The sequence below is a fragment of the Megalopta genalis genome, chromosome 5, assembly GCF_051020955.1.
Source record: "Megalopta genalis isolate 19385.01 chromosome 5, iyMegGena1_principal, whole genome shotgun sequence".
In the NCBI taxonomy this organism is placed as follows: Eukaryota; Metazoa; Arthropoda; class Insecta; order Hymenoptera; family Halictidae; genus Megalopta; species Megalopta genalis.
Window position 1 is genome coordinate 15,671,499 of NC_135017.1, and position 12,058 is coordinate 15,683,556.

General features: G+C 46.9%; 1 protein-coding gene and 1 long non-coding RNA gene across 3 annotated transcripts in view; one reads left to right on the top strand and one right to left on the bottom strand.

Annotated features, from left to right (window-relative positions):
- Positions 1-732: 732 nt before the first annotated feature.
- On the bottom strand, positions 733-2,915 carry LOC143259520 (uncharacterized). Its single transcript, XR_013033488.1, has 2 exons — positions 2,423-2,915; positions 733-2,265 (listed from the first exon to the last, which is right to left on the bottom strand). It is a non-coding gene; the product is annotated as an uncharacterized LOC143259520 (long non-coding RNA).
- Positions 2,916-3,331: 416 nt separating this feature from the next.
- alpha-Man-IIb (alpha-Mannosidase class II b) overlaps positions 3,332-12,058 on the top strand; it is a 66,526-nt gene continuing 57,799 nt past the window's right edge. Inside the window, exons 1-3 of one of the 2 annotated variants that reach the window (XM_033481905.2) lie at positions 3,332-3,450; positions 4,278-4,632; positions 4,705-4,829. The gene's annotated coding sequence lies outside the window, so the exon portion shown is untranslated. Of the gene's footprint in view, positions 3,451-4,277; positions 4,830-12,058 lie in introns of both variants that reach the window. The other variant, XM_076522229.1, reaches the window with a different exon arrangement.

Genomic DNA, 12,058 nt, shown 5'->3' on the forward strand with positions numbered 1-12,058 from the left:
TGCGTGAATTTTCCGGCACTGGTTTCGAAAAACACGGCAATGCAGGAGCGGATTAACCAGCGGAATTTTTAAGGGCGATACCGTTGTTTGTGCAAGCACACACAGGCGAGAGTGTTATCGTTTCGAAAAACCGTGTTCCCGTGGCCGAGTGTAATTGTTTTCGTCTAAAACCGGAAATGGAACGAAAGGAACTAGAAAAGGCGAGCAGAGAGGCCGAGGGAGCGAGAGAGAATCGAGCGAGCATTAAGACCAGATTGAAAATTGAATTATTAACGAGCTGACTGGCGCTCGGCATGTAAATCACACGGAGATATTACTTTTCTTTCTGTTGGGAAAATTCTAGCTGCGACAAACCCCTCTCCTACATTCCCCCTCGTATAACTATGCGATTTATGCAAGTATTTCTGTGAAATGTTAACCGGTTGAAGTCACGCAACGTCATTAAGATAACGCAATTTTTAGGGACGTTCAACGTAGTCATATTTCAGCAGATTTTTATGCAGACACAGAATTTTTATCAGCCGACCAAATCGACTTACGTTCTTTCTGTTACCAATTTAATTGTTTAGGCTTTTAAAGAAACGAATAGAACAGAAGATCCGATAAAATTCTGTAAGCATGGATTTTTGTGTAAAATAAAAATTGTCTGCAACGCTTTTAAAAATCTGTATCTGCATAAACGATTGCGACGTTGCTGTTGTAGTGTTTCGAGCAGGTGAACTGGAATACGGGTGTTTTTTTAGGGTGATGTGTGTGACGGCGGGCGGTTTGAAATTCGAAGAAACATCCTGATTTACCTTGGGTTGTCTAGAAAGCGTGCCGAACGACCCGATATCGGCCAATTACATGGAAAATCTCACCGCGATGCGTTCTCTCCGATCCACTTTCCCTGCGGCTCTCATAATTGAGTCGCTGAAACAGACAAAGGAAAAAGAGGAAACACAACGAAATATACAACAAACATGAGAGCAAAGAAAATAAAAAGCAGCATCCCGACGCCCGTGTTTACCGTGTCGAGAATTTTATTTGCCCGCGTGACTTCCGTTGTAAACGGGCTATTTATTTTACGGGGAATATTTTTTCCCCGGTTCCGTCCAATTCGGACGTTTAATATTCATTCGGCCGAATGTTTTATTTTTCAACGGAGTGAACACCGCCGTTTTCGGGGGTGAAAAATATTTATAGAGACTCAGTTCTGGCCCCTCGCATTCCCCCGTCCTAGTCAGTTATTCGCATCCTTCGTTATTTATACCGATTAAATACTCGCAATTGCTGAAACATGTGATAGTAGACTAATATAGAAATAATTGGTGCCTACGCTGTAGTTGGTATTTACAATTACAACACGGCCCAGCTAACTCCAGCACGAATTTGCTGAGGTACCCGGTATATACAAAGTGACCAGCCTGTGAGAATTTATGCATTTATTATTTTTGGAAGATTATTTCTTGATTTTTAATACTTTGTTTGTACAGTTGCATAAACCTCCCTAGCCTGGTTGTATAATGGATTATTACGGTTGTTGTACGCGAGATATAACGTATAATGTCCTAATTACAATCAACATATTTTGTTAATAGTTTTCTAGATTTGTGTACGCGTCATCTGGATCCTGTATCTATAAAAAAATACCCTGAATTATACAAAAGAATATTACAAATTTTTAAATTGAGTTGGACAAATAAAATGCTTAAATACTGTTTAAAATAATTAAAGGATCCAGTAATCGTTTGTCCTAATATTCCTTTTCACATTAAAAATCAAAACGGATCCTTTGATTATTTGAAACGGTGTATCATTTAAAGAAATCCAAGTGTTTCAATACACCATTACCCCTTGCACCAAGAATAATGGTAACAATTCGATGGACTGAATTACTATAAAATTAAAGGAAGAATTAGCAGTGCTCGTTAAGAAATCGACACGTTGAATGTAATTAAAAATGACCCAATTAAAACTTACAAACTGCACCGACGTCGTTCGTTCTGCTCGACGCAACGTCCTTCAACGCTTGAACACGCAATGCATTTCGAGCTCTTTGTGTTCGACCGAATTATGGTTGCCGTTGCACCGATGTAAACAAGCTATGTGTGTGTGTGTGTGTGTGTGTGTGTGTGTGTGTGTGTGTGTGTGTGTGGACGCAGTATAGAAATACTACACTGAATCTATGTATACTATAGAATCATGGATGCACGGTGAAAGAGCAGATAGGACGAGAATTCGAACGTAGCGAACAATCCTTTGCTGCATCTATCGTAACGTAACCTATCGAGCAAATAATTCGTGATTATCGATACTCGGATACTTTGCCTTCTTATCTTGATACGGAAAAACTGTATCTATCAAATCATAATCTAAATTACCCGATTAAAATCGTATAAAACTCTCTGTGTATTAGCTAATTACGATTGAACAATCTTACCAAGGTAATCGGCGTGACCGTGATAAACAAGTAGTAATTGCAAAGTCGAATGCGAAACTGTGGAACAAATGGAATAAACGGAACAGATCGAGCAGAGATTCGTACAGCAGTTCTCCGGCTTTTTAGCATTTGATATGGAAAAATCGATTTCTGCTCGTAGTCCGTAATGCGACGTTATTTGGCTGACGAAAAAGCGCGGAAAACGTTTTATACTGCGGTTACGGTTTGTCGAATCTGCGCAAACTCGACCGGTCTGTTCGTCTCGGTGCACGTCCCCCTCCCCTCAATGTCCCAACGTTCCTCCTTTCCCGAACATCGTAGAATAACCTAACCGTGAACAACAGACGCTAACTCAAAGACGAAATGTTTATTTGAATTATCTCGTGAACGTTTACTGAAATAGTTAACTGTACTAGAAGGACTTTTTATTGAGAAACTTTGGAGATTATGGCATGTTTGACAACTTTAACCTACATATCCCAGGATCATAATCAATTGGTAACCTCAAATAACAAAACTACACAAACCCTCGAAACGGTTTTTTTCTTCTGGTAATATTTGTTAATTACACCGTTGTCCCATTGTATTAGATTAACAACAGGTAAAATAAATCGATAGAAGTCAAGCGATTGTCGCTGAACGTACGGTCAATGTAAACAGTCTGGATATGAACTTTCGCGTATGTAAGGATTTGGAACATTTTCTAAACAGATCCTTAAAATCTCGTATAACCGTTCCATTAATTGAAAGGCAGATATACGTAAATTCTTTCAGGAACTTTTAACTACGAATAGAAACTAAAAACTGAATCGATCTTGATCCGCAGGCTACTTCCGGTTCTTCGTTCCGTCGTTCCGCCGCGCCGTCTATGACTGACCAGTTCAATTGACGCTTTAATTCGAATAAATTTTGACCACGTAGTGATTCACGTAGTGACTTCCGTTCGGAACAACGTAAGAAATCGACGCTTTGCGGATGGATCGCAGGTTATTTTCTCCAACTCCAACTACCAGAATGAAGAAGATATGGTAAATTAAACATATTCATTCTCATATTTAAATTTATTCAAGACGAGTAACGAAGTTGTGGGATTGCTCGCGAATGTTTTAATTATATGGGAGATAATTTAAACATTGAAAATGATCGAGCAACCCTTTTGCGTGTCTGCAGAGGTTCGTACTGTTTGCTTTTATTTATACCAAGGTTCGAATCTTAGAAGTTTAAGCACCTGTTTCTTACATTGCTTAACAAGTACGGCTGGTTGCAAAGTTGCAAAACCGCCGATTCACATTCTGATGAGGAATCGATTTGCGCGGCACTCGACTTTCGCCATTTCGACGATTCAATTACATTTTTTACGACTTTCATATTTTTTAACATTATTTCCCACAAAAACTATTCATGCTGACTAATTTATTAGTTAAAATGGAGCAGTTTCTTAAAAATTACAATGCTTTTATTTATCCAAACGGAGTTACGTCTTCGATTCAAGTGCAAAAGATAAATGTTCGATAAATTTTACAAACATTTATTTCTCGAAATCCGGTAGATGTACATAGATTTTGACGAGCGACGGATAACATTTACTGGTTTCGAATAATTACGAAAAACGGAGGAAAAATTCATCGGCGCTCGTAGGAGCCCGAAAAGGAAGTTTGCAGGTACGAGCCTGAGCGAACCATCCCACTCTCATTCCCCGCCACTTTTTCCCGGCAACGGCGCTGAGCGGCGCCTATCTCCTTTCTCCGTCTCACAGATGCGTTTCCCCATGATTTTCCTCTCCATTCCATAGGCTCCTATCTGCCATCTCCCTCTCGCGCATGCGTTCGCTAACGTTTCCCTCTCTCTTTAACAGGCTCTCCCCTCTCCAGCAGTAGACGATGCGCCGTTGCGGGGCGCGGGTGAACGCTGCCGCTGCCGCCGCCGGTACGACAGTCCTTCCGCGGATTGCGGATATTGTGTCGCGATTGTCGCGAAGGCTCCTGTGTCTACGGTGTGTCCTTATATCGTGGTTTCTGCGACGTCGAGAATCCTTTGCGTCCACAGGTTTCGTGTCGGTGATTCGCCGACCGTTTCGCCGGCTGGTTTTACGGACCTGTCCCGTACAAAACCCGTTTCAGGGTCGCGTTTGCCATTTGCCAGTGCTCCCTTGTCCGCCGCTCGAGGCAGCGCTCCTGGCTTGTCGGACGTTTCACCGGTTTGTTTGCAAGGTTAGGTCCGCCGCCGCGTCCCTCTCCGCGTGCATCTCGCGACTCTAATCGGACGTGTCCTCCTTTTCATAGTGCCCTCGAGGACCGACGACCTGTTTGTCGCGTGTGTGTTCACCCCTGAAAGGATACTCGACGGGAGGAGGATGACACGCCTGGAGAAGCTGCCCCAGGACACCAACCACGCCTGAGTCTTCTCGGTGAGTCCCAGCACCTTGAATTTTAGGATTCGGAACAGATGCTCTCCGCTGTTCTGGCACTTTTCTTTACCGTCTGCGCCAACCCGACGGGAGATCCTTTGTCAAGCTCGCTGGCTAGCTCCGTCTGCTCGGTTGGCCTTGGAACATCGAGTGTAACGGTTGCCCGTTTTCGCGTCCTACGGAAGCTCGAGACAATGTCAAGCCATGGAAGCACGCGATGCTTCGCGGTGTTGGCCACGCGAATATAAATTAATATAAATAATCGACGAGCCGAGTCAGGAAGCATCTGAACCCTTCTATGTCCCGCAGTTCTTTATAATGCAACCTTCTATTTTATTCCGAGCCTAATAGAACTTTCTTTTCGTTCCAGTGTAGAAAAATGTGTAATATTTGGATACAGGCGTTCTATACGTACACGTATTAGCGAGGAATGTAGCAGCGATCAACCCTTAGATAGGAAGCGAGGGAGTTACTATGGATTAGATCAAAGTGTGGAACGGAAATCGGTTCTAAAGAAGCCGGGCGTCGAATCGGTGATAAAAGGGCCGATTCTCCGCTGAAAGCGGAAGTTCATCTCCGGTCCAACCGGAGAAAACGCGTAACGAAGTCAATCATCTTTGCTTGCCGGGCTCTCGCGCCCCTCGGACCTCGGTATTAATTAACTTTTCTGACAAGTTATTAGCGCGACGAGATCAAAGGGGCGCGAGCGCGAGCGCCCGAACACCGTATTCCTCTCTCGCCCGCTTTTTCTTTCCCGACTAACGCAACGAGGCTAGATCGCCGAACCGTTACCGCGTATAATTAAGACGACCATCGCGTGCCACCGGTGTATCCCCGTTAATTATCTTGTTTACAAAACTTCGTCGTGAAACGTCTCACGAAAGAGACCTGCATCCAGAAAGGAAGCCGGCTATTAACGTCCGCTGCGCGAATCGCTGATCCGTTTAGATGGAAAGATTCGGTTTCCTTTCAAAAACTTCTCGAAGATGCTAGCTGGTGTCTCAGGTGTTCCAGGTACATACCTGTGCAGACCCGCGGTCCTTCGATCTTGCTTCTAGGCTCCTCGAGTCTTTTATGGCCGCTGTAATATTTTTGAAGGGCTTGTCGAATGGTTTCCAAAGGTTCTACAAGTTTTAGGAGGCGTGGAACGACATCTCTAGCGTTTACTATTTTTGTAGAAGCTGTATACCATGTTCCTGCAGGTTCTAACATTTTTTCTACAGACTCTAGAATTTTTCTATAGATCTTACAATTATTCTACAGACCCTGCAGGATTCCTGTAAGCTCTAGAATTTTTCCATTGCCCTTAGAAGGTTTCTAAAAGCCTTACAATGTTTCTGCAACCACTAAAATATTTTCCATCGCTCTCCAACAGGTCAGTCTTTTGCAAACTCAACGTTTCGTCTACGGTACAGGCCCTGTTCCAAGGACTATTATCTCTCTTTCATTGGATTTATTGGACGAAAGGCAGGGTTCCTGGCGGGTCCATTGTGGTCTCGGTACACCACCTGTCCCCTCTAAAGGTGTCCCATAGAAAAGCGAAGTTGCTCTCTCTCTCTCTCTCTCTCTCTCTCTCTCTCTCACTCACTCACTCTCTCTCCCCTAGTCGAGACTCGATCGACGCTCGAACTTGTCGAGGAGAGTTGCGCAACAGTTCGGTCGAGCGACACGTCCGGGTCTTCTGTCGAGGGCCAGTGGAAAGTTCCAACGAGGAAAAGAGGCAACTTTTGCCTGGATCCTTGGGCCATTTGTTTTGGTGCGGGCTGGCCACCACGTGGCTTCGTATCTCGCGCGCGCCTATAAACCGGATTCTCCAGTTTGGGCGCGATCGCGATCGCGATCGTCTTTGGTGGGGCCATTTTTGCGCCCTTGTTCCGCGTTTTCTGTCTCCCAACAGCACACGCTTCTCTAAAACAATTCTTCCGTTTCCAAATTGGCTGTGATTCAACGAATATTATCTTAGCGGCAAGAGGCAGAGATATTTCTCGCGATTCACTCGAATATTCTGCAGTTTCTTGGAAGAACGCAATTTACGCGATCGTAATTGGCCCAAGTCTCATAGGTAGTTTTGGATCGAGCGCCCACTTGCACGGTTAACGAAGTTTCCAGCTAGTCATCTAATTAGCAGGCATCGGGACGGGTTGCGCAACGAAACAGTGGATAAGCGCACGTACTCGGACCCCCATTCTTTCAATCGGTTCTGTTTATGCGATTGTTTAGTACGAGGTACCTTCGGTGCTCCGAAGTATTACATTTCCCCTCTTTATTTCCTGTTGCATCGTTCGCAGACTTTTATTTCGCGCTTAGATTCTCGGGGCAACGTCGATGAGGTTTACTTACCATGTAGCGCGACCAATCATTTTCTCCGCGATATAAGAATAATTGTACGTCCGCGATATTGTATCGTTTCACGGATCTTGTTGCACGGGATTGCGTTCGTGCAATTCGTGCCTGCTCGTTACAGCGGAAGCACGACTTTTGTCCAGACGCCTTTTGTCTTTTGTGTACGCGCTCCTTTTTCCGTTGCGCCCGTCGTGCGAGTACACGCATTCTAATCCAGTCGTGGCCGTATCCAGTGTACATATTTTCTACAGACTCTAGTATTTTTCTGCAGTTATAGTTCTACAGGAAATCATAAGGGAATAACAATTTTTCTAAGCGCTGGTCAGTGCTAATTAATCAAATACGAGTACCATTAGACGAATCCGTGAATTCGAGATAGCAACAAAATCCAGAAGACAGACACTCCGCCGAATGGCACTCGGCGTTCAACGATCATTGTAAACAACGTCGGGTATCGACGATCGATTTTGTCCCGACGAATTGTAATTGACAATTATTGAAAGTAGCTAGCAATCGAACGCGAACATCGGGAATGTTGCCGTCTCTTTTAATTGCGATTATTAATGTGCGATCGAATTACGCGACGAGCCTCGCGCCGCTGCGACGAGCCGCGTCTCGAGAGGACCCCGAGCGTTTTTTCACCGACGCGGTTATTAGGCAATTAGGCGAACCGAGCGGTAACGGGCGGGAACGGGCCGAGCGTGAATAGATAATTACACGCACACAGAGGCGGTTCATTAAATTGGATTACCGCACCGTCCACGCTCGCGGACGCGGAGGCGCACGCGCGCGCGGACTGTCCGACGTGCGCGGACTGCAGTCTTATCTCGCTTCCTTGAACCGGCTGATCGTTGCCAACTATTTTATACTAATCATGGTGGGACTTTCCCAAACATGTTGCCGCGACGAGGAAAAATCGTCGTCCGTCGTTTGCGTCTTCGCGCGATAACTATGTTAGGCCTCGAGCAGAATCGAGCGATCATTTATATGCAAACATCTTCTCGTATCGAGCGTAATACCGTTTATCGGGCAAATTAAATTACTCGTTTAGATTTTCTATCGAAATAATTCGATTTCAAGCGACACGAATTCCGAGGTAAAATTCTGAAAAATTCTGTCGCAACTGCAGGAAGATCCGAGAGATCCAGAGGACTATAGGGAGGTCTCTGGGAACCTCCCAAGCCTCGAAGGTCGATTAAACGCCGTCGTTGCAGAAGTGGACCGCGATTCAGGTGGTTTTTCCCGGGCAGCTTGAAAATTCGATTTCCCAACGACGATTACTCCTCTCTCTCTCTCTCTCTCTCTCTCTCTTGCTCGCTCGCTCGCTAGTTGGATTGCTGGACCAGACTTCAGACTGTCGTCGACGGGGGAGTCTGGTTATCGGCGAACCGTAAAATAAATTTCTCCCAGTGGGTGACGCGCGATAGATAACCGAGAGCGCGTTGCAGTCGCGGTTTCGCCGACCAGTCTAGGAGAAAAATTGTTCTTCCTCTCCTATCCGATACCCTGTTTCGCTCTTCGCACTTTTTCTCCCCTAGTCTCGCCCTTCTTGCCGCGGCTATCGTCGAGATATCGCGTGGCAACGAAAGCCGATAGCTCTTCGACGAGGATCGATGGTCGCTGTAACGCCGGTATTCGCGACAAGACCCGACGCATTCGGTATTATATCAGCTCCAACAAGTCCGCTCGTTTAGGATAGAGATCGCGCGCATTCGAACCGTTGTTGTCGTTTCGGTATAGACTTTGATTCTATGCAGCGTCTGCTCTGGTTCAGCCTCCGGGGATGCCGGTTGACCCGCGGATGCACCCTGCGGGTGCATTCCCCCGGGGTAATTCGAACCGTGGAAGGCCTGTTTCGAGAAGAGTCGAAGAAAAAGTTGCGAGATAAAGTCGATCAGCGGCCGAGCAACGCAAAAAGCGGCTGCTCCGGTTAATTGCGATCGGATCGAACGGAAACGCGACGAGGGTTCTGGCCGGAGCCGCGGTTAAATGTCTCGGTCGAACGGCGAGCGGAGCGAAACGCGAGACGGCGCGGCCAGATTTTAATTAAATTTCGCCGGGCCGGGGAACGATAAATATTCAGCAACGTAAGGAATGCCTTTCGGTCATGAGCGGCCTGGAAACGCGCGGCCTCGATAGAACGCTCAATTTCCCACGCGGTTCCGAGACAACAACGCCTCAAAAGCGGTCGCGGTCGGGAAATATCCGACTCTCTTTCTCTCTCTCTCTCTCTCTGTCCCTCTCTCTTTCTCTATACTTGATAGATATTATTAGACATTAACTCTTTGCACTCGAAGCTATTTCAACTGAAAATATAAAATCATTCTTCTAACTTACAGTATTTCTATTTTATATGAGAAAATGTATTTTATGCATGTATGAAAATTGACTATTGGGACTCGCGCAACAGTTACACTTTTAACAATTTTTCAAACGTAAACTTTGTTAATATCAAAATTATCCTAAAATGTGATATAACAAACATCAGTAGCGCCTCAGAGTCGCCACTCGAGCGCAAAGGGTTAATCGTCGATATTGTCATCGATTTCGTATCACGTATCGAACACAACAGTTTCTATTTAATCCAGACTTTGGTAGACGTCGAGCAGTCTCGCAGGTCTCTGAACAGCTTCTGGTCCATCCTCGCGGCGTAATATTCGATTTTCGTGTAACCGCAAACGGAAGGCAGTGCGCCGCGGCGTAACCTGCCGCGTCGTGTGGAAGTGGAAACTCGAGTATCTCTCGCGTTCTTGGCTCGTCCTCCTCGAGCTGGAAACGTGTCTTCCCTCGGTCTCGAGTTTTCTCGCGTCCACGGAAATAGGATATCGTCCGCAGTGTTCTGCGTCGTTTAAACCGATTCCCCATTAGCCGGCGCGGCGTTGCGCCGCGAGGAGCGTCTCGTTTCGTCTCGTCTCGTCTCAAAAGCGACGGGTTGTCCGAAACGCGAGCAGAGATTCCGTAAGCCGATTAAATCGTCGCCTCTCCCGCGAAAATATTCGACCGGCGATCCGATTACCGAGCTTGTCTCTCCGCGTAAATAACTTGCACGCCGCGCGGATTCTTTTGAACCTCTCGCCGGGAAAACTGATTTCACCGACCACGGATCACCGGTTTTCTTGTTCCTTGCGAGAAGTGGCGAGGCGAGGCGAGGCGAGGCAGGACGGTTTCCCGTGGCGGTAAAGAGGAAAGAGAAAAGAAGGATCTCCTAATAAGCGGTTACACGCTCGAGGAGAGGAACGCGACGAAAGAAGCCCGAACGAGAGCCTCGGGAGAGCCATATACGGCTCGCGGTGTAGGTCGTTGGCTCCGTCAAACCGTCCAGAACGTGCGCGTTACACGCTCAAACGGCCTCGAACTCGCCGCGCCGCGGCCGCCTCGAAAGAATTCGGATCGTTAACGGACGATTACCGAGAGCGTGTCCTTCGTGCCGGCGAAAGGGAAACAATTTATCCGGGAAAGAGCGCGACATGCTGCGAATCTCCTCGAACGCTGAACGAACGCTACCCAAATGCTGACCGATGTCGCGCGCGTACTTTTACTCTCGAGTTCTTTCCGATACTTTCGAATGCTCCTGGATTCTCGTTGCAAAAATATTCGCGTTCCAGTCAAGTTCTACCAAAGACGATTTGCAAAGGGACTCCGCCATCGAGTCGATTCTGGTCGATTAAAAAAGATCTCCGATACATCGTATCGGACTCTGGTGGATCTCGATCCGTTCCGTTGGTCTCTGATCTTAGGAAAATGAAATTCACGGAGCTTGGATTATCGATATTGCACTCTGATAGACCAGATTGGACTCTGATAAACTAGATCGAACTACGACGAGGCAGATTAACCTGTATCGAATCCGGAATCGTTCCAGAGATCCCGCAGGACTTCGATCCATCGCGTCCGACCATTTCTCAGCAGTCTCTGTTCTCGGTCCCAGAGCAGCCAAGATGAGATCCGATCGAATTTCGACCAGCAAATAAGGCTCTCCGCGACCACCTCCCCCGTCGTTACCATGTGAAAAATGCTCGATGCGACCGAGGTTCGTAGTTCCATAGGGTAGCCAAAGGGGCTCGAAAGCTGCCGTTGCTTGCCGGAAGAACGACCTTTACAATTTTTGTCGGCGCACTCTCGTCCCCCTCTCTCTTTCTCGCTCTCTCACCGGCTCGTCCATTATTCTCCGTAACGCGTTACTTTAACGTTAAAGCGAGCCGTTCATTATATTAATTACGCACGGAACGCGCTGCTCGGCTCGGCTCTGCTCTGTTCGGCGCGGCGGGGAGCTCGTTAACCCTGCCACGCTCATTTGATAATACGGAATCGCGATACGAGAGACTCGCAGGAAGAAAACTGAAAAAAAGGACCAAGACAAAAGGGGGATGGAGCGGTGAAAAGAACGCGAGCACCCCGGGCTTATCTCTCGCCCGAGTGCCATTAGTTTCGCACGTTCGAGCGCGAGATCGTTCGTGAAAACGCGTACCCTTTGTTCCGTCTTCTTCGTAGCTCTCTCTCTCTCTCTCTCTCTCTCTCTCTCTCTCTCTCTCTCCGATCGCGTTAACGAAATTAGAGCAAAAATGCCAAACAACAACTCGCACTCTTGCTCCAGTAGACTTCAAGATCGCTCTCCTTGGATTCTGGGGTAGATTCCTAATTGAAACGTATTATCGAGGACGATAAATTTAAAGCGGATAGACAGTCGGGAGTTCGGAGGAACAGCGGCGTCGAGTCTGAAACGTTTCTCGAGCCGGAAGAAAACGCGCAGGAAGACGCCGGTCTCGGCCTCGGTCGCTGCAATCGGATTTCATTCCGACCGCATCTTCCGCCTACGCGACTACTTATCAAAAAACCAACCGGAGAAGCTAAAAGCTAGGAGAGCTCCCCGACGATCGGCGAGCTCT